At 39.0% G+C, this 27,008-nt stretch overlaps 1 protein-coding gene across 8 annotated transcripts in view; it reads left to right on the top strand.

The window, feature by feature from the left end:
- DAB1 (DAB adaptor protein 1) overlaps positions 1-27,008 on the top strand; it is a 754,595-nt gene that overhangs the window by 142,128 nt on the left and 585,459 nt on the right. The gene's annotated exons all lie outside the window — the stretch shown is intronic.

Genomic DNA, 27,008 nt, shown 5'->3' with positions numbered 1-27,008 from the left:
TCCTAGGGTTGAGAAATAGTGATTGGCCCAAATCATCCGGCTACAATGTGCCTAAGATAGGAATAGAACTCAGGTCTCCTGATTTCTAGTCTGGTGTCTTAAATACTACTCTAGGCTGGCTATCTTAACTACATCTTGTCATCTATAATAGCCCATTTTATTCTCAGAGAAGGTTAAAATGAAGTTTTGCAAATTTAGAAGCCTCGAATTCTAATTCTGTTCTCTTCAACACCAGCACAAAGCTTGGTGTATCATCAGCTTGAATATCATCAGTACATAATATAGCCAGACTTGGGAAAACATGAAAATTCGAAGTACAAGGAAACCAAAACCAAAACCAAAAACTTCAGGAAACCTCCATGCATTGGAGGAGATTTCAGAAAGATAAACAAGGAATAAGCATGCTTGGTAGTTAAAGACTGCATTAGTTTGCTGAAGAGAAAAATAATGGGAAATCCTCAAGAAAAGGGCATAGGACAGAACAAAGGAGCACAGCTTCTTGGCAACAATGCTGAATATTACAATGCAGTATTTGTTGGAGTCTCACAGGTGTGCTCTACTATGACAAATGAGATTTAACAAAAAATACTAAAAGCATATGGTCAAGTCATTGGACAAGACTAATTAAAAGAAACATACAAACAGACATTTGGGTAAGGCAGCAAAACAGAAGATGTGATGTAGAAATTTAGAAAGGTGTGTGTAGATATATTGCAAACAATCCTCTTGGGCTTTTAAAAGTATATACCGTGGACAGAAATTAACACTTTGTCTACTTCATTGAAGGTTAGACGCTAGGAAATTATATCTGTGGAAAATATTTTCTAAGCTTTCACATGTTAAAGGTGAAGAATAACTTCATAAAAATAGTGAGGTATCTTAGAGTAAAAATGAACAAGATGTTAGATATGCTTTCAGGGTTCAGAAATTATCACAAAAATATTATTTGTAATGAGGTAGAAAGAAAAACAGTTACACCCATGGAAAATAATCATATTATTCATTCTAATCTATTGCCTAGATTTAAATTAAACAAAGTTTTTGTTCTACTCTGGACTTATATATCACTCAGAACCAGATGTTACTTTCAGCACACATAGAAAATGTAATGCACTACTGTCTTATAGAGAGATTAGTTGAATCTTTCTTTGGATAGTTTTAAAAGTCTGAAAGGAAGCTGTACATTGTACATTTGAAATGCTTCTTTGCCTTTTCACCTCATAGTGTTCTATGCCAGTCTAACCTTTTTTCATTTAAACAAAAGTGCCAAGAATGTATAATTTCTCAAAAACCAGCTAGACTGACTTTAGAATTACTGTTGGTTTCACTTTCAAACTTTAGGTCTTCTACAAATAGTTATATGTTTCATATTTCCTAGGCTAACATTAACACAGCTGAACCAGATCGACAATAAATTCTTTACTGGTTAACCATCGAACTAGGTAGTCAGAAAAAGTTTTACACCAAATTTAAATTCTGTCCTCTTTTTCTGTGTCTATTTTTGAATATACGAGCTCTATAAAATAAAACAATAAAGCTGGCATATTGTTCCAATATTGTTTGTTCAGGTTACTTAAAAAGCCCTATCTCTCTTCCTCCCCCCCACTTCTTCTCTTGGCAGCAAATTCAAATATGAGATAATCAAATGACATTTCTCTCAGAAGATCCCATTCTATAGACAGAAGAGATAATGATGACAATTTCGACTGCAGTGCTGGGAAGCATAATTTATTTTCAATTAGGGATTAACAGCATCCATGCTGCGTAATATATATGGAATAAAATTCCACCCTTCAACCACAGCAGCAAGACAACTGCAGGTCAGGAGCTGAAAATCTGCATAAAAATCCTAACCAGAACCAATAACTCTTGTTTGTTGTCCTTGAGAGGTTGACTTGTCCGACTTCCTGATTAAAAATAAACAGTTACTGGTTAATTAGATGCCAGAGTTGTTCAGATGGGTAGTTCTACTTGAATTTGAGATACCTTAAGAATGAATGGAAATTGCAGCAGCAGGAACTTTCATGAATAAATGTTCATTTTATGAAGTACTGTATATGTCTGAAGTAACTGGAGTGGATAACAGAACAATAATTATCCAGATTCTGTAGTTTATCTTCTTCTCACAGTAAAATGTAGGCTAGATTAGGTCAAGGAGGAAGGACTTGTTGTGCTTTGAGCAACATTATTAAAATGCATCATTTCAATTTATTTGGAATGGGGAAGTGAGCACTTATTTTTGCTAACTGTAGGAAGAGCTGATTACATTTCCAAAACATTAACACCCTACCAGCACCACCATTTATATTTCTCAGCTGTGTTTAATAGTATTAGTATTACCGTAGCATGCAGAGAAAGGTTTACTGATATTCTCTTCTATTTAACAGCTTTTGAACTTCATGAGATTTGAAAAATGGTAATGGAGAGGGAAGGGGGAGTATTGGTATTACTGTTTGTCAAAAATTTCATTGAGCCAGAAGACATTCTTTCCAGCCAGATAATAGAATCTAGAAAATAAAAGTAGTATTTATTCTTAGTATTATGATATTTTGATTTCTATCTCACCTTTATTTTGTGCGACATACAGTATGTGGAACTTATCCTTATGTGGATTTAGAATTATGTTTGGGGGTTTGACATGCACTCCACTGACAGAATCACTGCTCAGAATCACAGAAACACTGCTCCACTGACAGAATCAGGGGGTGTTGGTTAAATCTGTGGGGCGAACAATAGGAGCAATGAATTCTATCAGTGGAGTGTATGGCAAAACTCCAAACAATGACATAATGCTAGATCTAAAAGTAAAGGTTTCCCATGTCCAGTTGTGTCCAACTCTGGGGGTGGTGCTGATCTCCACTTCTTAGCCGAGAGAGCCAGTGTTGTCCAAAATCATTTCTGTGGTCATGTGGCCAACATGACTATTCACCGAGGCTCACGGAGGCCCATGGAATGCTATTAACTTCCCACCAAAGTGGTTCCTATTTATCTACTTTCATGCTTTTGAACTGCTAGGTGGGCAGGAGCTGGGGCAAGTAATGGGAGCTCATCCTGCCGCACAAGCACTTGGTTCTCAAACCTGGGCGTCAGCTTTCCAGCTGACAAACTCAGTGTCTTTAACCGCTGAGCCATTGTACGCCCTAATTCTGGATCTGGTACTTATATTTTAACTCGGAAATTTTACCTACTCAGATAAGAAGAATCAATCAGAATGTTTCCACATATTTAATGTAACTGGGAATATACATGGGGTGTGTTGGAATAGGATTTTTTGGCTCCCTTGAGAAGGTCTCTAAATCCATCACATACAACCTTCCTGATGCCTCCTCATATCTCCTGAGAGGTTCTGTCTTGTTCATGCTGTCACCTGTCACTTTTCCCCAAAGAATCCTTCTTTGTCATCGTTTACTCAGGAGAAGGTGAGTGATAATCTTCCCTTTCAGCTCAACTGGAAAGGGAAAAATATATTAAAAACTTTCCCCAGAGTAAACATCACTGATCCATTGAGAACCCGAATCTTTATTGTGAAAAATCAAGAAGAAATTGGAGAAAGGCAAAATAAAAATAATAAATGGTCAAGGATTTGTGGAAAGAGTAATTTCAGCTGCTACTCGTTTAGCGAGGTTTCTTCCTCCACATCACATAAAATTTAAATCAAAATCCATAAAACAAGAGACATTAAAATGGAGATCTGCTTCAACTTTCATTGGTCCCTAGTTTACCATACAATTTGGTCATCACCACTCTTGATCTCTTGGGGTTGGGTTCTTTTATTTTAGCTAGCTTTTGAAAGAAAAATATATTTTATTTATCAAATTTATTCAATCATTTCTCAATTTGTATTTTTCTTAAGTATTTCAATAACGAAGCTTCTTAGAATGCAAGATCTCCCCTTTCACTACATTACCTAAATTATTCTCTAGAACTCACCTCTAGAACTCACCTCCCTCAAAGATCCTGATTCTCTATTGGGGTAGGATCCTTCACATTTAAGTCCACACTTAAACCCATCATATTAAAGATTCCTATATTTTGTATTTTCCAAGCTGGTGAATAGATAAATATCAACTACAGGTATTCCTCAACTTTCAACAGCATTGAAAAAAGTGACTTATGACCATTTTTTCACACTTACGACCATTGAAGCATTCCTATGGATACATGATCAAAATTCAGAAGCTTGGCAACCGGTTCATATTATGATGGTTGCAGTGTCCCAGGGTCATGTGATCATCTTTTGTGACCTTCTGACAAGAAAAGTCAGTGGGGAATCCAGATTCATTTAGGAATTGTGTTACTAACTTAACAATGATTCACTTAACAACCATGGCAAGAAAATTTGTAAAATGGAGCAAAACTCATGTCATAAATGTCTCACTTAGCAACATAAATGTTGGCAGTGGTGGGATTCAGAAGTTTTTACTACCGGTTCTATGGCCGTGGCTTGGTGGTCGTGGCAGGGGAAGGTTACTGCAAAATCCCATTCCCTCCCCACCCCACTAACCTGCTTTCCAGCTCCGTTCTCCTGTGGAGGGCAGCAAAAGAAGACCCAGCTAATCAGCTGGTACTCGGGAGGCGGAGAAGAGATGGGGGCGGGGCCAGGGGTGGGATTCTATCAGTTCACACCTATTCTCTAGAACCGGTTGTTAACATTCTAAGCAGTTTGGAGAACCGGTTGTTAGAAGAAATTACTGGCCTAATCCTGTAAGGAAGGCAGGAAGGAAACATTCTGGTGTTGCTTCCCCCCCCCCCCCCCCCCCCCCCCCCCCCCCCCCCCCCCCCCCCCCCCCCCCCCCCCCCCCCCCCCCCCCCCCCCCCCCCCCCCCCCCCCCCCCCCCCCCCCCCCCCCCCCCCCACAGAAACTGCCCCTCCGTTCGAAACCACCTTATTACATTCTTGGCAGGACTAGACTCAGGAACATCTCTGGAGTTATTTTCCCCTCCTTTGATAGTACTTTCCTTGTGTGGAGTGACCATTCAAAGTTACAATGGCACTGAAAAAAGTGACTTATGACCATTTTTCACACTTACGATTGTTGCAGCATCCCCACAGTCATGAGAGGCCAGGCGAGGAGATGCATGCCTCGATATGAGTGATATTGAGTTGGCCATGCCCAGCCAATAACATGACCACCAAGCCATGTCCACCACCTAAGCCACGCCCACAGAACTGGTTGTTAAAAAATTTGAATCCCATCCCTGGACGGGGCCAGTCAGAGGCGATATTTGCCAGTTCTCCGAACTACTCAAAATTTCTGCTACTGGTTCTCCAGAACTGGTCAGAACCTGCTGAATACCACCTCTGAATGTTGGGCTCAATTATGTTATAAGTCAAGGACTACCTGTAAACACTACATGTAATGAAGCGTTTATTCTTGTTTAAAGAAACTGTGACCCTCAATAATACAGGTAGTCCTTGACTTACAAACCATTCATTTAGTGACTATTCAAAGTTACAATGGCACTGAAAAAAGTGACTTATGACTGTTTTTCACATTGCAGCATCCCCATGGTCACATGATCAAAATTCGGACCTTTAGAAACTGGTTTATATTAATGATAATTTATGATGATTCATGTGATCACATCTTATGACCTTCTGATAAGCAAAGTCAATGAGGATGCCAGATTCACTTAACTACCATGTTATTAACTTAACAACTGCAGTCAGTGATTCACTTAGCTATGGCAAGAAAGATAATAAAATGGAACAAAACTCACTTAACAACTGTTCTTGCTTAGCAATGGAAATCTTGGGGTCAATTGTAGTCATAAGTCGATGACACATTCTACTTATGTATGCAAGAAATCTGCAGGCCAGTTCAACCTCACTTTCAATGCTGAATCACCTGAGCAGGTGATTAACTGGAGACAGAGCATCTAGAAATCATTTATGGGGGTAAGCCTTGTTTGCGGTCCTGCTTGATTTTTCTTTCAAGAAATATAGCTTAAAACAACAACAGTGCACCTTTACCATCCTCTTCCCGTCATGTGGATATGAAGAGTGAACCCTGCCCTTTTCTGGATTGTTCTTTCTATTTCCTACCCAAAAAAGAAAAGGGAAAAACCCACCCCAAACCCTATTCCCAATAGTATAATTCCAGGCTCATGTAGCCTGATGGGCAATTTAAATGTATATAGAAATTATCCTTCCAGGCACATCACTTTGAATACTGTCTGACACCATTCATAACATCTGTGTCACATCAACTGTGGAGCTCCGGGAAAACCTGACAGTAGGAATCTGATTTTAAGGCATCTCTGGGATTTCCCCCCTTTCCTCTCTGGGAGTCATTTGGAGTGGTATCCTTGGCAATAATTCATCACTGTTATTTTAATCAGAGATTTAAATAGAACTGACAAAATAACCCAAGATTCTGTCCCCAAAACATGCCTTTCTACAACCATTCATCAAGCGTAAAGCAAATCATATTTACAAAGACACACATATACAGGTTTTGGACCAATTCTATTTGTTTAATAAATATATATGCTGTCCAATCCCAACAGGTTTTGGCCGTTTGCAGAAAATGCTATATAATAGAATAATAAAATGCATTCTTTTATTTGAAGCCATAAAGATCAGCATTATAATCAAAAATATAAAGTGATCATGTCGACTCCTCTCCTAAGACCTAAACCATAATGAGGCAATCTGCTTTATAGCTTTAAACCACAATGAGGGGCCCACCTGTGTAAGATGTTAAACAATATGTTTAAAAAAGGCAAAGTTCCCCTTGATTCAAGCAATATTCCTTGTGACAATTGGCATATCCATGCAGTTTTCCAACAATATATATATGATTTGTCATTGCGCCTTCTTCCACGATGTTTGTTTAACAAACTCAGCCTTGTTATAGCCTGATGAACTTCAAAATTGCAACTGCATCAGTGATGGGATTGTAATTCAAATGACTAAGGAGGCAGCTGAGCAGTTGTACAACAAGGAGGAAAAATTGTGTTGGGACATAGTGGACTGAATTCCCAGGATGGAAGGGATGTATTCCAGATGAATAAAAGGCAACCCAGTTCAGATAGTTTGTGTGAACAGAAGAAAGTGAGAACAGCCCCAATCATGCCCCTGTCAGAGTATGAATCCGAGGAGGAAGATGAACAGATGACAGGGAGTGGGAGTGTGGCTCAGTTGGTTGTGGAGGAAACTGGGGAAAGGCAAAGTCCAGCTGGGCAGAGCAGAGGAGAGATAGAACAAGGGAAAGGGAGTTCAGAGGAAGACCCAGGCCCACCCCCTCTTCATCCTAGGGCACGCAGGGAGGAATGGAGAAGAGAGCAACGTGTTTTGCATGGCTTAAGGGGAAGGAAAGGGCCATGATTCCTTTCATTAGACACATCTGGGAAGGGAGTTTAAAGGAGATTCATGCTAAGTGCGGCATCTTCTGGGAACAAACGTGAGTCTATCTTGTGTGTACTTTGGTTATTTGCATTCCTGGCATCCTCCCAACCATGTTGAGTTATTGCCGTGCCTTCATGTCTGGAATTCCTTCTCCTGCCCTGCCAGACTAATTACCCCATTTTGCCTTGTTTGGACTTATAGTTACAGTTTTTGTTGACCACATTTTGGACTTGATTCTCTGCACCAAAGGCTGTTCCTTGGAGAGTTTTTCTCCAGCCAGAAGGTAACCAGGACATTGGGGGCAAAGTTGGAGCTAATAAAAGAACTCCTACTGATTATCTGATTGTGTTGCTTTTGTGCCATGCCCTGGATCATCACAGCCCCTCTCTAATAGTTCTCGGAGTATATGCTTGGTGTAGATAATACCATGTTTCAGTTTGACAGAATTTTGTCTGTGGAACAATAAAGAAACCTGCTTTGTCATTCTTGGTTGACAAAGAATCTGTGTGTCATTCTTGGTTTTGGTGGCCTGAGAAAATACAAGTGTGATGGGATCTTGCTTGGTGCCAGTGATTAATAGAGCACAGATCTATGGAGTCTAGTTTGAGCTGCAGCCATAATAGACAAGAGGGAGAACTACAAGGCAGCAGCCAATGGTGTGCAGGTTCAGAAACACAGAGCAAAGTTATAAATGATCAGTAAAGGGGCGTGCATAAGTGCCCTAGCATGTCTATCGTCCCTGTCATTGTATTTTTATTCTTTTATTCTTGTTCTAGTTTTAGTTTGACTAATTCCAATAAATAAATTAAAAAACAAACGAACAAACAAATAAATAAATAACAGGAAAACAGAAAAATGGTCTGTGTCAGGCTAGTATTTGAACATTGGAGTTCCACAGTACCAAATTAGCATTGTTGGCCTTCAGAATTGGTGTAGTATCTTGGGGTTAGATGCTCTGTTAGGATTTGGATCTTCACTTTATGAATTTGTCCTCATCTGTTCTGTTCATTGTCTCCCTGGTCTGCTTTGTATGATTGATTGAATGTTGCTTCCAGAGAATTATAGCTTACCAAATTGATCCCTTCAACATCTGCCTCAGAGAACTTGGAAAAGACCACAACAGTCCTTCTGTTTTACCATTAAATTTATAGGTATTGAAACTGGGGACATTTTGGTGATCTTTTCCAATTAGTGTATCTATACACTTTTTCCTCAGCTTCAAGCTTCATTTCCTTTTTTGCTTTAAAGATTTGGTGCCCAGATTACAAGAAAGATGCTGGCAAGCAGAAATGACTGTATTGTGCAGGGATACTTAAGAAAATTGTCACTCCTAGTGAGGAACTGGGTGGACAAAGAGTGATGGGCTAATAATATTTACTAAACTCACCAACCCACCAAATAATGAATAGCTTTCAACCCTGGAAAATATATTACTTAGCCAGATGAGGACATCGACAATAGTTTCAACTGATGTTACTGTTTTGAATGTTCCTTACTGGTGTAGCTACATTGAAGTCCTTTGTGTTTATTGTTCATGTTGACATGCAATATGTAGACATGCAATATCCAAAAGATCTCAAGGTAGTTCTTTGGGTTTGTGTCTACACGCAGCAATGTATGTTAGAGCTGAGAGTCAGTAAAAGAGAGAAAGCTTGGCTCTGTTGTCATTCATCTCACTTAAGTAAAAATCATCAAAATTTGATGCTCTTACTCCTGTATGTGCCTTGATTTCATCAAGTTCACAGTACTTGATCATGTGTATTCTAATGTAAAGCATGCATATAAAGCAGTGTCCCTTCCACATCTGGGACTTTCAGATCATTTATCACTGTTCCTTATACCAGCATACACCCCGCTCAAAACTAAGCCTGAAATCAAACTCATCAAGATCTGGCCGGAGGGAGCACTTGATCAGCTGCAGGATTGTTTCTCAAATACTAATTAGAGTTTATTTGAACAAGAGGATTTGGAGGAATATACAAAAACTGTACTGTTTTATATCTTGACCTGTGTGGATACGGTTACTGTGAATAAGCGCATCCAGATTTTTCCAGACCAGAAGCCCTAGATGAACAAGGACGTGCAATTACTTCTCAAGACACATGATATGACATTCAGGTCTGAGGACAGGGTTTGGTATAACAAGGCAAGAGCGGAACTGAGGTGGGGCATCAAGGAGGCAAAAAAGGACAATAAAAGGAAGATTGAGGACTACTTCACAAACAATGATCCACGACGGGCTTGGCAGGGAATTAAACACTAATTACAGGGGCAGCAACCCCATATCGATCAATGAGGACGCATCACTGGCAGAAGAATTGAACTGCTTCTTTGCCCAATTCGAACTGAATAGGTCTTCTAACACACTGCGTCTAAAAACCACCGGTACTCAACTGTTCACAGTACAAGAGTATGATGTGAAGCAGGTGCTTAGAGCAGTGAATGTGAAAAAGGCTGCTGGCCCTGATGAGATACCTGGGAAGGCACTCAAAGCATGTGCTGACCAGCTCGCAGGTATGTTTACATGTTAAATATAATAAAATGTTTATTTTTAACCTTTCTCTTACACAAGCCATTGTTCCATCTTGTCTCAAAACTTCCATTATTATTCCAGTTCCCCAAAAGCCCTCTCCTGATACTTTAAATGACTGTAGACCAGCAGCTCTCACACCCATAATTATGAAGTGTTTTGAAAGACTGGTCTTAAAATATATACAGGATTGCCTCCCATCAAACCTTGACCCATACCAGTTTGACTATCGGAATAACAGATCCACAGAGGATGCTATTGCCATGGCTCTCCACATTGCACTGAACCATCTGGCGCATAGTGGGAGTTATGTAAAGATGCTTTTCATTGATTACAGCTCAGCTTTTAATACCATCATTCCAGATATACTGATTAAGAAGTTGCTAGAAATGGGCCTCTCCTCTCACATCTGCTGTTGGATAAAGGACTTTCTTACTAACAGACCCCAAACTGTTAGGACTGGCAGCTATTTTTCCTCCACTCTTGCTCTCAGCACTGGCTCTCCACAGGGTTGTGTGCTGAGCCCCCTTTTGTATTCACTCTACACCTACGACTGCACTCCCTCTTGTCCCACTAACTCTATAATAAAATTTGCAGACAACACCACGTTGGTGGGACTCATATCAGGAGAAGACAAGATGGCCTAAAGGTCAGAGGTTCTCAGACTGGTCTTGTGGTGCAAGAGTCATAACCTCGCCCTGAACATCAAAAAGACCAAAGAATTGATTATAGACTTCATAAGATGCAAAGCAGAGCCTCTCCCACTATATATCAATGGAGACTTTGTGGAAAGAGTTCATAATTTTAAATTTCTAGGAACTCATATTTCTGACAACCTTACTTGGTCAGTCCACACTATGGCCACTGCAAAGAAGGCCCAACAGTGCCTGCACTTTCTGAGGCTGCTGAAAACGAGTGGTCTGGGTGAGAAGTTGCTGGTTACTTTTTACCGTTCTACCATCGAGAGCATTTTGGCATACTGTGTAACGGTGTGGTATGCTGGATGCTCTGTAGTGGATAAGAAGATGCTCCAGAGAATTATAAACACAGCACAAAAAATCATTGGCTGCTCTCTTTCTTCTTTGGAAGAGATCGCGAAGACCGGACTCCTCTCTAGAGCACTAAAAATCTCCACAGACCATTCTCATCCTGGGCATTCATATTTTGAACTGTTACCATCAGGGAGGTGTTATAGGTGTCTTAAAATGAGGACTAATAGACTGAGAAACAGTTTCTTTTCCAAGGCAATAATTGTCTTGAATCAAACAATGCATATGTGATTTAGCCCTATGTATATAGTGGCATTTTTAAACTATCTAACTTACTATATGTTTTAGATAGGTTTTAATTATTATTTTAATTATTTTAATTTTTAAATACTCTGTAGTGTGATTGTGATGTGGTGTTTGGGACACTGTACTGGAGTTGCTTTCAAATTTCATTGTATTTGTAGAATGCAATGACAATAAAGGTATTCTATTCTATTCTATTCTATTCTATTCTATTCTATTCTATTCTATTCTATTCTATTCTATTCTATTCTATTCTATTCTATTCTATTCTATTCTACAATATGTACAGTGTTATGTTTCAAACTTGTTTGAGTTAAGATGCTCCTTACATTAATTGTAGATATATAAATGCAGGAAGCCCTTGATTCACCATGGTTCTTTTAGTGACCATTTGAAGTTACAATGGTACTGAAAAAGTAACATATGATCGTTTTTCATAGTTATGACTGTGGCAGCATCCCCATGGTCACATGATCAAAATTCGGACACTTGGCAACTGATTCACATTTAAGACAATTGCAGTGTACTGGTGCCATATGATCACCTTTTGTGACCCTCTGACAAACAAAGTCAGTGGAAAAGTCAGATTCACTTAATAATAGTATTACTAACTTAACTACTGCAATGCTTCACTTAACAATTCTGGTAAGGAAGGTTATAAAGTGGGGCAAAACTCACTTAAGAACTGTCTCACTTAGCAACAGAAATTTTGGGCTCAATTTTGGTCATAAGTTGAGGACTACGTGTACTGTAAGCAGAGGTCTCAACCTTGGCAACTTTAAGACTTGTGGACTTCAACTCCCAGAATTCTCCAGCCAGCTCTGCTGGCTGGAGAATTCTGGGAGTTGAAGTCCACAAGTCTTAAAGTTGCCAAGGTTGGAGACCTCTGCTGTAAGCTATGCATTTCATCAAGTCTGGAATCTTGAAGGTCTTTTCAAAGCGGTTATTGTTATTTTATATCCAATAAATATTGCTTTCACCTGAGCAATCTCTCTCTCTCTCTCTTTTCTTTTTAAAGGAATGCTTCTCTTCACATTCCCACAGCATTTCTGTAATTCTGGTAACTGGAGATAGAGAGGTTGTTTGGCGATGAAAAAGATCCTAGCGTAGAATCTTCACTCAAAGGCTTTTAAAGGACCTCCAGATAGCAACATGAGCTATACAGATCAGAGTTCTCTTTCTATAATGCCAAATTCTTTGTTGCAATCATAAATAATAAGCTATCAAAACATATTTCCTGTGATGGCGTCAAAGCAGGTTGCCCTTCTCTCTATTAAAAATGAACTTAGCACTTCTAACGGTAAAGAATCATGCTTTAAAATAGTTCTATTTCTACACTTATGAAAGGAAGACCAAGGACCTAGTCACATTTACAGAGCATCTTTGTCACTGTCTGTTTATTGGTATCTTGGTCTCTTTTCTTTTCAAGCCTTTTCAGGGATTAGTTGTTTATAGGACTGCCTTTCTCTAATTATTTCTTCTTATCCTTTAGATCAAGCTGAGTGGACATGTTCTGACTTCCACTGAGTAAATACTTCTGTCCTATGGGATCTTGCAACCATGTCCATACCCTCAGGGAATACTATCTTCCTGCCCTTTTGGAAATATGGCATTGTCTTGTTCTCTCTTTACCATCCTTACAAAAAAACCTTCTAAAATGGATTTTCAAACATGCCAGAGGCCAGAGATTTGTGATCCTGACCCACGGAGGATAGATTATTGCTATTTATATGTTTTTTTTCTGCTTTTATATTGTTTTTATGTTCTTCAATACTGTATGTCTTTGAATTTGGCGGCCTATAAATCTTGATAAATAATAAAGGTATTTTATTATTTATTGTGGGAAGTGTACCATATATCTATTACTCTCCTTATGCTGCTGTGTGAATTGCTTGGCAACTCTGCTTAAAAAAGGAATCTATAGCAATAAAGTCTAATAAATAATATTTCTCTCTTCATTTTGATACATGGCATAGCAAAATTCTCTACCCATCGTATCAACCTCCCCTCCCTCCACCTAGCTCAAACTATAATTATGATCTTTAGAAAGATTTTTAAAAGCTTACAATATGTATTGTTAAATGGGGAGAAGGACTCTCTGGTCTTAAATTAAGGGTTAAGGCACAATGAACTCTTATCACTTATAAAAGGGAACATAATTTTGATCAATCATCCATCAAAAATGCCACTTAGGTGAGCATTTGTTGCTTCCTTACTTTACTTAACAGTAAAAATTACTTCATTTTTTTTAAATTTTAGCTTCCTTTGTACATTCAACACCATCCCCTTTCTTTATTTCTATCCCACCCTGGAATTCTTCAGCTCTTCATATGCTTGGGGGGCTCTCAGGAATCTGCATGTTTACTCTTTTACAAAAAGAGTTTTTCTGAATGTCTCCTAAGGTTGTGGGTTGTTTTTTTTTTTTGCTGTTGCTATTTGAAATCAGACACAATGGTGTTGTACCTAGTGATGAACAATTGCCTTTCATCCTGTGATGAGAACCAAGGCAAGCACCAGCAAGTCTTTCCATATTAAGATCTGTAGGGCATATATGACAGCTGGAGAGAATGATTGCCTCCTTGGGGACTCCGGTGTCCCCAAGTAGTTGCTTTAAATATTTATTTATTTACAGTACTTATAACCCTCCCCAATCCCAAAAGACTCAAGATAACATGCAACATCAAACAAAGGGGGGAAAATCCATAATAATATGTTAACTAATAAAAATCAATATCCAAATGCAGCAAGCAACCCGCAAAGATGGAGGCCCACAGTTGGGATCAAAGGCATGTTGGCTTTGACTCGTTTAAGGAATTGAAGTAAGGTGGGAGTAGCGTGTATTTCTGGTAACAGACACTGGACTGATTCCCCTGGGAGAGTCAGACTCAGTATTTCCATTGATTTACTTCCATCTCTCTAAGTTTGCCTCCCTTCTGGCTTAGCAATCAAAATGTCAAGGTACGCCTTTTCTCTTTCTCCCTGACTATTTTCTTTTGGTTCTACCTACTTATTTTTTTAAAAAACTCATCTCTGCATTGTGTGTGCACATGGTCCCTGTCAGCTTTTTCAATAATTGCTAATAGTAAAGCAATACTCAAATCTCAGTCAGGTTGTCAGGGTTTTAAAGATATTAACAAAAGGTTTAAGTGGGGCTTATTCCCCACGAGAATCAGGAAATACTATGCAAATTATCTTATATTTGTACAATTGCTTCTCTCCCCAATGGAGCACTTCTACCTCTGAGTGGAAGAAACACGCTAGCTCTCCAGCAGTTAATTAAGCCAAATGAGCAAATCAAGGAGAGTGCCATCATGCTTTTCAATGTTGTCTTTTTGAACAAAACTTGCACTACGTTTGTGCAATGCAGCCACAATTATACCAATGAAGTGCTTCAAGCTGCAGTGATCGTACCACTTCCAGTGTCAAAAAAATTCACACGACCTTGAAGCTTTGCCCAGTAGTTCCATTAGCTTGAAAAAGTTTTTCACCACATGTTGTTCAAAAACTGCATAGCTTTATTTCATCTTTAGGAATGAGGCAGGTATACTGGATTCTAAAGCAAGATATTGAAGCCTCTGGTGCGTTGAGCCTTTGGTCCTATGTAATAGAACCAAAGTCTAAACCATTTAATGTATTACTAAGAAACTAGATGTAACTAGATGTTATTATGCATTATTTTGCATAAACTTAACTTTCTAAGATTACAGTCAAACCATCAAGTCATCATAGCAGAGCCGAGGAAGAAGATCAAGTTCAAGAGAGTTTTTCTGTTATTGTTTAAAAACAAAAAAACTCTTTTACAAATCAAAGCATAATTTGGGGAATTTAGATTTTAAGGGTGAATAGTTAGAAGAAGAATAGAAGTTTACTAAATAGTATAAATATAAGCTGAAGACTCATTCCATTTAGCACATCCTATTAAGCAGAACATTTTTGAACTATGACAACAATCACAGTTGGCATCATTCACCCTGTTGTCTTCTGATTTTCTTTTAACTTCCACACTGCATAGTTTAACTTTTAAATGTGTTGGATGAAATTTGCTGATGATGTTAATTTTGCAAGGAAATGAAGTTTATTAAATTTTAGATTTGTTAACTATGGCAACCAAAGTCTTGCAACTTGTCCACAACCAAACCTGATAAACTTATCCACAGTTAATCAAACACAGCAAGCATCAGATTGGCATCTAAATTCTATTTATTCATTGTCAACAAATGCAGAGTTAGTCTTTCTGGCAGCCAGACTACACATTTAGTTATGCTTTTCACAACAGACCAATCCCCAAATAGAAATCCAGCAATACACATTTTAAATGTCAGTTTGCTTTTTTAACAATAGTAACTACAGCTTAAAAAAGATAAAAAAGAAAGCAGTTCACATTGATTTCATTACTCATTTTTTATCTTGAGCTGAAGCAGTATCTTGAACAAACTAAATAGTTAATTTTGACTGTTGTGATAAATAAGTTTTCACACAAATCTCTTGAATTCTGAAAATTAATATTTTATCAGTAACCTTATTTCAGCAAACATAATAATACTATGAACTTGGTTCCTCCAGCCAGAAAACCATACGGCACACTGAAGCAGTTTGAAATATTACATTAAATCTATCTAAAGATATGTTTGTGCCTTAAGGCAGCTTTCCTTCCAGATAAAGCCAAAGATTTGTCCATAATTCTTATAAATGGATGACTGAAAAATTCCAATGTTAGCAATGGTATGCTAAAAAACGAGGTAAATATGCTTGGGTTAAATTATCACCTCCAAAATGCACTCCCACATTCCAAAATTATGAAAGATTTGGATAGCTACTATGTCTAGTAGATAAAAGAGTCATTCAGTTCCTACTAAAGAACCGTGTCTGTCTATTCATGAATCTTTCAAATGATTTATTAATAACACTAAGTTCTGGAATGTGTGACATTTCATATAATATTATGGTCATGAATATGCAATATTTCCAGCCATATCTCTGTTACCTGTTAAAGCACCTTTATGTAATGTATTAATTCTCCATATGTACTACAAGTCCCATAAATCCTAGGCAGCCCAAGTGTTCTCAACAGAAATTTTGTGACTTTAATTACAACACATCTGGAATGCAGCAGGTCAGAAATATGCCTGAAGATGATTCCATCCTTATTGCTATGTTGCTTTGCTTTATGTATCTGGTTGTAGCAATATCGTCTTTGCTTCTGCAGAAACACCTACAATTATTTATTTGAAAACTTAAAGGAAAGAGGTAATGCCATAATGTACACTGCTCAAAAAAATAAAGGGAACACAAAAATAAGACATCCTAGATCTGAATGAATGAAATATTTTTTATTAAATACGTTGTTCATTACATAGTTGAATGTGCTGACAACAAAATCACACAAAAATTATCAATGGAAATCAAATTTAGCAACCCATGGAGGTCTGGATTTGGAGTTACACTCAAAATTAAAGTGGAAAAAAACACTACAGGCTGATCCAACTTTGATGTAATGTCCTTAAAATAAGTCAAAATGAAGCTCAGTAGTGTGTGTGTGGCCTCCATGTGCCTGTACGACCTCCCTACAATGCCTGGGCATGCTCCTGATGAGGTGGCAGATGGTCTCCTGAGGGATCTCCTCCCACACCTGGACTAAAGCATCCCCCAACTCCTGGACAGTCTGTGGTGCAATGTGGCGTTGGTGGATGGCGAGACATGATGTCCCAGATGTGCTCAATTGGATTCAGGTCTGGGGAATGGGCGGGCCAGTCCATAGCATCAATGCCTTCATCTTGCAGGAACTGCTGACACACTCCAGCCACATTGTCGTGCATTAGGAGGAACCCAGGGCCAACTGCACCAGCATATGGTCTCACAAGCGGTCTGAGGATCTCATCTCAGTACCTAATGGCAGTCAGGCTATCTCTGGCGAGCACATGGAGGGCTGTGCAGCCCCCTAAAGAAATGCCACCTCACACCATTACTGACCCACTGCCAAACTGGTCATGCTGGAGGATGTTGCAGGCAGCAGAACGTTCTCCACGGCATCTCCAGATCCTGTCACGTCTGTCACATGTGCTCAGTGTGAACCTGCTTTCATCTGTGAAGAGCACAGGGTGCCAGTGGTGAATTTGCCAATCTTGGTGTTCTCTGGCAAATGCCAAACGTCCTGCATGGTGTTGGGCTGTAAGCACAACCCCCACCTGTGGACGTTGGGCCCTCATACCACCCTCATGGAGTCTGTTTCTGACAGTTTGAACAGCCACATGCACATTTGTGGCCCGCTGGAAGTCATTTTGCAGGGCTCTGGCAGTGCTCCTCCTGTTCCTCCTTGCACAAAGGCGGAGGTAGCGGTCCTGATGCTGGGTTGTTGCCCTCCTACAGCCTCCTCCATGTCTCCTGATGTACTGGCCTGTCTCCTGGTAGCGCCTCCATGCTCTGGACACTACGCTGAGAGACACAGCAAACCTTCTTGCCACAGCTCACACTGATGTGCCATCCTGGATGAGCTGCACTACCTAAGCCACTTTTGTGGATTGTAGACTCCGTCTCATGCTACCACTAGAGTGAAAGCACCGCCAGCGTTCAAAAGTGACCAAACCATCAGCCAGAAAGCATAGGAACTGAGAAGTGGTCTGTGGTCACCACCTGCAGAACCACTCCTTTATTGGGGATGTCTTGCTAACTGCCTATGCTTTCCACCTGTTGTCTATTCCATTCGCACAACAGCATGTGAAATTGATTGTCAATCAGTGTTGCTACCTAAGTGGACAGTTTGATTTCACAGAAGTGTGATTGACTTGGAGTTACATTGTGTTGTTTAAGTGTTCCCTTTATTTTTTTGAGCAGTGTATCTACTCTGCATTCAGCATTCTACTACAAAGGATTTGGAACCCATCCCAAAACATAAAAATGTGAAAATACTTTGGGCTAAATCCAATGATCTCATGAACAGAAATTTGTTCGCAAAATGCTAATTCTGGTGAGAGGAAAAAGACCCAATTTACAGAATAACAGAGTTGGAAGGGATCTTGGAGGTCTTCTTGCCAATTCCCTGCTCAAGCAGGAGACCCTATACCATTTCTGACAAGTGATTGTCTAATCTCTTCTTAAAAACCTCCAGTGGTGAAACACCCACAGCTCCTGAAAGCAAGCCATTCCACTGATTGATTGGTCTCACTGTCAGGAAATTTGTTCTGAGATCTAGGTTGGTTCTCCTTGATTGGTTTCTTTCCATTGCTTCTTGTCCTGCCTTCAGGTGCTTTGGAGAATAGGTTGATTCCCTCTTCTTTGTGGAACCCATCAACTATTAGAACACTGATATCATTTCAGCCCTAGGCTTTCATTTTATTAAACTAGACATACCCAATTCCTGCAACCATTCTTCATAGGTTTTATCCTCCAGTCCCCTAATCATCTTGGTTGCTCTTCTCTGCAGTCTTTCTAGAGTCTCAACATATTTTTTATAATGTGGTGAACAAAACTGGATGCACTATTCCAAATGTGGTCTTGTCAAGGCTTATAAAGTTATCCCTTCTTCCATGAAAAATTATGTCTCTAATTTTTGGTCACAGAAAGCAATACTTCTACTCTATTCTACATTACAAATATAAAGAATTAACTGTGATCTGATTTAGTGATTGGTATAAGTTTCAGAAAACAAAACCCAATCTTTGGTTTGAACAAAGTGGAGCAGGGGTGTCAAACTCGCGGTGTCACGGCAGCATTACATGATGTATCAGGACTTTTTCCCCTCTTTGTTAAACCAGGTGGGGGTGAGGCCAACACGTGACGCATCTGGCCCATGGACCATGAGTTTGACATCCCTGAAATAGAGTGGAAAAAGCAGCTTTTGCATAAATGCAGTATTGATTTTCGTGCATTTACTTTTATTTGTTAATTTGATTGAAATTATTAATCTGGTTAGTCAATTTAACTCAGAGAATTGTTGAAATAGCCAATCAATCTATGAATTGAAGCTTCACACAATCCTATTTTGTGCTGGCAAGACTCTACTGTAAGAAGGATGTCCAGTTTTGAATGTCACACTTAAAGAAGCATATTGATAAATTAAAGCAAGATCAGATTAAGATCAACCAGGATTCGGAGAAGTTAAGAAGAAGAAAAGCTTGGGAACTAGCTCTGTATGCTTAGCTTTGAGAAGTTTGAAGGGAAATACAATTGCACTTTTCAAATACCTGAACATGAAGACTTATTCCTCATCATTCCAGAATATGGCTTGCACAATAATTGGCTTAGGTTACAGGAAGGAATTTTCACTTGAATGTTACACTGCCCTGTATGTTTGGCAGAAAAATGCACCGTATAAAAGAAGTTCCATTAAAGTTAGCTCTATGTCAGCTTCTTAAAGCAGCCATGTTATTTTTTTCCAGACTAGTTGAAAAAAATACATAGTTGCCTTAAAGAGTTCCTGTGCTTCAACTTGCCGGCATACTGAAACACTTCTTTGGACTAATTCTGAGAATCTGCATAGTGGGTTATACACACACACACACACACACACACACACACACACACACACACACACATTTACATACACACATCCATCCATATATATATTGGACAGGGATGCCAACTCCAAGGCTGTTCAGAACAACATGAGAGGTCAGGGGAAGAAGTTATTGGCAAAACTCAGCTTTACTTCTCTCTTTCCTCCACCACTTGTCTTCCACCAACTGATGATTTTTTTTTCACTGTTGAAGGGCTACTTTGGCTTCAAGTGATTGATAAAAGAGAGATATTTGTCTTTAGTGCTGAAAGGTGCAGGGAGAAACATTGAAAACTTGTCTACAGCTTTGCACGTGTCAAATATCAAGGGTCTTGACATCCCCATAGGAATCCATCTGAGTTGAAAATCATGTCACGAACAGCTGCCTTGACATGCACGTACTTCAGAACTAGCCTTTCCTACTGCAGTGCAGTTGGTAACAACTGCAGGTGATTTGAAAGTGGATGTCTGGTGAGATTTAATGAGAGTTTGATCAAAGAATAGATGCTTTCTTTCCCCTAACAGTGCTTGTTATTTTTCCTGCTTAAGACTTAAAGATACATTCTTGTTAACCTCAGTGTATCAATCACATATCATCTCCCCTGAATCTCATGCTGCTGCATGTATCCACAGGGTGTTCTAGTTTCCTCATAAAAGATTGTTTTATTTCTCATTCTGTTTTGTTTTGTTTTTTTTCTGCTTCTCTTCCTGTTCCTTTTCTTCACCTTTAGGGAATTGTCTCTTCGAGTATACCTCTTGTTTCATCTATTTCTTTGAGCTTGGGAATCTGCTGTGGACTCTCATCAATAGTACAAAAATGTAGAATATGGTCCTTGAGAATATGTTAAATTTCCTGGGAAGCAATTCTGATAGAATTTCCCCTCCAAGTGGAACAGGTTGCTGCTTTTAAAAGAGAGGGATGCATAGCACATAACAAGACCGAAGTCTTCATTAGAAAGAAAAGTCGCCTCATTAAGGAATGCTGGAAAAAAGAGCTTAATGTGCCATTTTTCATTAGGGGGTCCCTCAAGGTGAAAAATGCTTTCAAACACTTCAGGGATGTTTCCCAGGTTTCCATGGTAGTAACTGTCAGGGGATGAAAGGCATATTTATGTACACTATTATTTTCCTATCATCTTTTGGTGCCCTGATCTGTATTTCTGAATGCAATTTTTCAAAGGGAAACTGCGTAAGCAGAGCCAAAGGTCTTAAAATTGAGTTTAAATTCCCAACAAATTTCAGGGCAATTCAAGTTAAAAGGAGAACTTGAAAGCCTTCCTTTCTTCAGTTTTGCAAACTGAAAAAAAAAAGCAATCAGAAGCTGATGGATCTCATTATCATCATTGCCAGAAATCCTGCTGATGGCCATTTGAGACTTCTCAAACCCCTTAGAACAGGGGTGCAAACTCGCAATGTCATGTTGTCATCACACAATGTATCTCAGATTTTTTTTCCCCTTTACTAAAACAGGGTTGGGCGTGGCCAGCATGTGACGCATCCAGCCCATGGGCCGTGAGTTTGACATCCCTGCTTTAGAAGGGACAAGTTGAAGCTATATCAGTGATTTCTAGCATGACTAGCACCTTTCATCCAGGAAGGAAATTCTTCTAAAAATGTTAGTATTTTTTAAACTCTTTGATCTACTTAATTTTTATAGTTATTAGTCTAGGAAAATATAATAAGAAAAGAAGTTAACAATGGGGAGGACTCACCTTAGCTCATTCCACTCATGAATTCCCTCTCCAAATTATCTTGGGATACCCCAGTTTATCCCAGACATTATTATTTCCAGATATTTATGGTTTGCCTTACCCAATGGTACATTCCAGATATATTGGGTCTAAAATATACAGAATCCTCGTCCAATTATTGGACAAGCTGACTGGATGTTCTGACTATTTTGGGGTCTGCATATCAGAAAGGCCTCACTTTAGGAAAGGCTAATTTAGTAGAAGGAGGGAAAAGTCTGCTTGAAACAGCTGATGCCAAAGCCGTGAGAAATTGCTTGCTTCCCTTTTGTTCATATTCAGTTTTGAATGAAACTATTTTTCACAACGAGCTCTGTTTAGCCGGAAGAGCCCAACCCTCTACAAATGCAATTTTAAACTTGACTTTGAGGATTTTTTAAATTTCATCCCTTCAAGTCAGCATTAACTCCTGATGATTGTGTGGACTAATTCCTGCAGTTTTCATGGCAAGATTTTTCGGAAGTGATTCAGGCCATTGCCTGTTTCTTGGAGCTGAGAGAGAGAGTATCTGGCAAAGGTCAGTCAGTTGGCTTTCTGCCTAAGGTAGGGCTAGAGATCACAGTCTCCCAGTTTCTAGCCTGGTGCCTTAGCCACTACACCAAACTGGCTCCATTTAAGAGTGTGCACTTGGTTTTAATTGCCTCTTAAGGTAAGGACTCATCCTTCTCCCATACTTTCAAGGTTTTTTTTTTTTCCAGATTTTACCCTGCATTTTGGAATATATTACTTTCAGTTTGACTTGCCTTAGGCGCTCCTCTTCTTTTTGATAATTTAAAACCCACTTTAATATCTATTTCATGTATATTGCATCCAAATATCATAAAATCCTCAGGCATTCTCTTCATTTATTTAGTTTTTGGCAGTACTATAGCCTACCCCAGTCCCGAAAGACTGTGGGAAATATACAACATTGATAGAAAGAAAGTCCAAACTATAATAATAAATAAGTAAATCAGAACAAGGTCAAAAACAAAAAAAGGGCAAAAGCTATACCCCCAATAAAGCCCAAAGTAAATATCCATAATCAGCCAGCTGGGACTGAAAATAGGCTGGAATATATCAATTTTAGCCTGTTTCTAGAATAGCTAGAAAACATACACACACCCATCTGGAGAGAATGTAGTCCATAGGATGGAGGCTATTGCAGAGAAGTTCTACTGAATCATCTCACCCATACTTTCATGACCTCATAAGAGAGCCACTTTGGTGTAGTGGTTAAGGTAGCAAGCCAGAAATCAGGAAACTATGTTCTAATCCACGGGTCTCCAACCTTGGCTGGCTGAGGAACTTTATCCGAGGAATTCTGGGAGTTGAAGTCCACAAGTCTTAAAGTTGCTGAGGTTGGAGACCCCTGTTCTAATCTCTCCTTAGGCATGAAAGCCATCTGGGTGATTTTAGGCCAGTCACTCTCTCTCACCCCAACCCACTTCATAGGGTGGTGGTTGTGGGGATAATAGGAGGAGAAAGGAGTATAGTGTGTTTGCCACCTTGAGTTATTTATAAAAATAATAAAGATGGGATATGGATATATAAACAAATAAGGGCAGGACAATTTCAGCAGGCCTTCTCTAAATGAATGGATTGGAAAGAAAGATTTAGTTCTGACTAAGGGTTGTCTGATGTAACCTGGTGCTGTGCTCTTTAGGGCTCTGCACCTTTATTTGCTGGACTAAAAAACAAAGAACTCCTAAAGATTCCTTTTTCTTCCTTTGCAAAGTATAAAGTCCATTTTTAATTACATGGCCCCTCAGAAGACAGGGAAATCATTAGAATGGCTACTGCTATGTTCTTGAAAGCTTTATTGATCATGGTAGTTGACTTTCTGATTTTGTTTTGTTTTTGTGAATTCATCTGCACTGAGATTGTATTAACAGTTTTTTTTTTTTTTTTACCAAAATGGAGACTTGAATTTACAGAGATGAGTACAAGCTCTCAAAGTTTGAATTCAGTCTTCTGCCGTAGTTTTCCCACCCACCCCGTTCCTGCTGCTACCACTGTGTGATTAAGCAGCTCTCCTAAGATTGCATTTCTGGATCAGTAATTGTATAAATACAAACAGTCTGGCTGCTTGAAGAACTTCAATTTTTAATGAGGACTTTTCATCTTGAGATGTCTGAAGGAGAGGCACACATGTGTGACCTTTCTAGCTACATTCAGCTTGTGTTTTGAGCTTCTGTAAACAGCTGTCTTTTTCAATAGGATGGTGTCTGGAAGGCTGCATTCCTGTTAGTGGGTGCTTCACTAGTCACCATACTTTGATGTTCAGTCACATCATTTGTTCCCCCAAAGGCTGCTTTCTTTCATTCTCTTAATACCCTGAAAAGGCTTTCAGGGCACACTAGAATGGGTGCAGTTCCTCTGTTTATTTTTTCTAATTAATATGCCATTAAGGCTCAGGGGTCTCATAATAAGGAAGGGCCTTGGGAAGTAAAAGGGAGGGCTAGTGAAAGTTGTTGGATGATGAAGGCTGCCGGGCAACCTTGCAATGGGCTGGAAACAATTTGAAGATGAGGAGAATAAAAACCTCTTTCTCACTGCCGAAACAATTCCACAAATACTAGACTAACAATCAAGAAGTAAACAATATCACAATGAAGGAGCTACTAACTCAGACAAATAATCTGACAGTAAACAGCAGCCTAATCAAAGAACCACCAAGAATATCCAAGAATACTCAACAATATTGACTGGATAAGCCACCAGTACAAAAAAAGAGAGCAAACCCTATTCTCATTTAGCAGTGATAATATTACCTAGTTTGATAGTGAAACGTCTGTAAGAGAACCACCAAGCTCAGAGAACATTAAAGACTACACAGTTCAACCCTGAACTAAAATATTCTCTTCTATTGGTATAATTCCATTAATTGATGTGTTCCTCGAAACTTCCAAAGAACTTTCAATCCAATTTTGACTGATTTTCCTCTTCTTGTTCATATTTATCCCATTGTGGGTTTTTTTGTTCATTCTGTAATTCTCTGTATAACTGTGTGAGGATTATGGAGGATGCTTTGTGAGTTCCTTCAAAAACTTTGCTTTTCAAAAGATATATTTGATAGAATCATTGTCAAATCCTTTTCTGACCTCCTACTTTCAGCCTCTCCGCATGTATTGAAGTGGTGCAGGCTTGCTGTGTAGAGGACTCATGTCTCTATTCCATTTTTGATAAAACAACAGAGCCTGCAGCACTGAACAAAAGTCCTTGGCTCACCTACATTCTTTGTACCTAGGTTTAATCAAAATTTCCTCTGATGGTGTGAATCCTAGCTTTGGCCTCTACAAGATAGACCACTCGCTATCTCACAACTGCTCCAGTTTCTCATTTTCTTTTATTCCCTATTTCTTAACCTCCCTTATTTTATTACATTAGGTTTTCTTCTTCTTCCTTCCACAGGAACATTATTTTACCAATTATAACGAAAGGTCTCAAGGAAACGAGATCTGGACATCATAGACTATACTACAAACAGTTTTTTCTACTTTGCTGCTTATTCAGCTGACCTTGAAAAAGGCAGGAGATGCAAAATAGGGTTTCTAACAGTGGATTGGTATATGAGGAAGAGTTTATTTATTAGCAAAGGTGAAACAATTACCTTGATTTCCAATTTATTTCCAAGTCTGGTTCAAAGTACCATGGTAATTTGGCCTAATGAAGATTTGCATAACTCATCTCCTCCCATATGACATGGTTCACAGACTATACCTTTTGTCAGGAGATTTATATTTATAAATCCACTTCCAAGAGAAGTAGTATTGGGGCCACACAACATTGAGGATTTTTCAGTGGAAGCAGTCCAAGTCCGAAACTGTCAGGGAATTGTGCAGCAGGTGTCCAAATAAAGCCAGAGACGCTAACACAAACCTGTAGTTTTATATAAATAAATAAATAAATTTACATCTTGAATAATGGGCTTCATCCAACAAAATGAATTTTAATGTGAAGCAAAAGCAAAGTTTTACATTTAGGCAGGAAAAATCAAAGGTATAAGTACAGATTAGGCAAGAGCTGGTTCAAAAACAGTAACTGTGACAGGGACCTTGGAGTCCTAGTGGGTGATCACTTGAATATGAGCCAAAAATGCTAATACAATCCTGGGTTGTATAAATCCTAGTATGACCACGCCTGGAATACTGCAACCAATTTTGATCACCATATTACAAAAAAGATGTTGAGACTATGGAAAAAGTTCAGAGAAGAGCAACTAAGATGATCAAAACATATGAAGAAGAAGAAGAGACTAAAACATATGAAGAATGGCTGCAGGGTTTGGGTTTGGCTAAAGAAAAGAATAATTAAGGGTGATATGATAGTGGTATTCCAGTACTTGAGGGGCTGCCACAAAGAAGGGGGGTGAAATTATTCTCCAACGCACTGCAGGACAGGACAAGAAACAATGGTTGGAAACTGATCAAAGAGAGAAGCTGGAATTAAGGATAAATTTCCTAACAGTGAGGACAATTAACCAGTGGAACAGCTTGCATTCAGAAATCATGGGTGCTCCATCACTGGATGTTTTTAAGAGGAGTCTAGAAAGTCACTTATCTGAAATGATATAGGTTCTCCTGCTTGAGCAGGGGGCTGGACTAGAAGACCTCCAAGGTCCCTTCCAGCTCTTTCTATTCTAAAAATAAAAAAAATTCTAAATCTATATATACAGCCAGCAAATAGGCATCATGAGGTAAATCACAGAGCACACAGGGCACCCAGAAAAAAAAAGGCAGGGAAAAGGGGAAACTCCCCCTCCACACTCACAGCAACCAATCACAGAGCAGGAGCCATCAATTTTAAACCCAATCAACTATAACTGTTGGTTCTGGCCAATTGTACAATCCCAGAGTGACAGCTATTAAATTTAAATATTTTAATAGGAACGTTCTCCAAAGATGGTGAAGCTGGTTCTAGCCTACCTCAAAGATGTAGCATTTCACTGGGAGCATCTGTTAGACTAGATTTGATTGGCTTTCAGTATTTTGCTTTTGTTTCATTTACTTTTTTTAAAATTGCATATTTGACTTTCTATTGCATGGAGCACCTAGTGAACAAAAGATAGATGGCATGTCCTAATAAGGAGTGGTACATTTTGTGAGAATCTTTAAATGATATATGTCTGGCTCCATTCTGAATGTAAAGGAACAAAAAAACCAGAGGAAAAAATAGCAGAGAATAAGGCTGGCTGCTATTGGCAATCCTTATAATATATTTGTCTGGAACACAGCATCCAAAACAAGCTTGGGTGCATGTTAGAACACTGCATTTATATACATCTGAGCTGAAATAAATGACCTGCAACTGTATTCATCTAATTAGTTACATTTGCAGGATTTGCTGTAGAGTTTCAGTATTGATTCTTTCTACACTGCGCAATGTGGAGGGCAATCAAATGAAAGCACCAGTGTTCCTTGAAGGCTTGGGGCAACAGTATTTCAAGAAATGTCTTCAACCTGTCTAAACCTTTCAGATTTTCTCAGTTGTAAGGCTTTATTTATTTATCAAATTTATTTCCCGCCCATCTAGCGTTTCGAGGCGACTTTGAGTGGCTTTACGGCTCATCAGGTTCTGTTCTCAGGCATTTCTATTGTTTGGAATTACAATATTGA

This window comes from Notechis scutatus, chromosome 3, assembly GCF_049901735.1.
Source record: "Notechis scutatus isolate UNSWTSFEM ecotype Mainland chromosome 3, rNotScu1.2, whole genome shotgun sequence".
Lineage (NCBI taxonomy): Eukaryota > Metazoa > Chordata > Lepidosauria > Squamata > Elapidae > Notechis > Notechis scutatus.
Note: the sequence above shows the minus strand (reverse complement) of the source record. Positions and strands in the feature narration are given on the sequence as shown.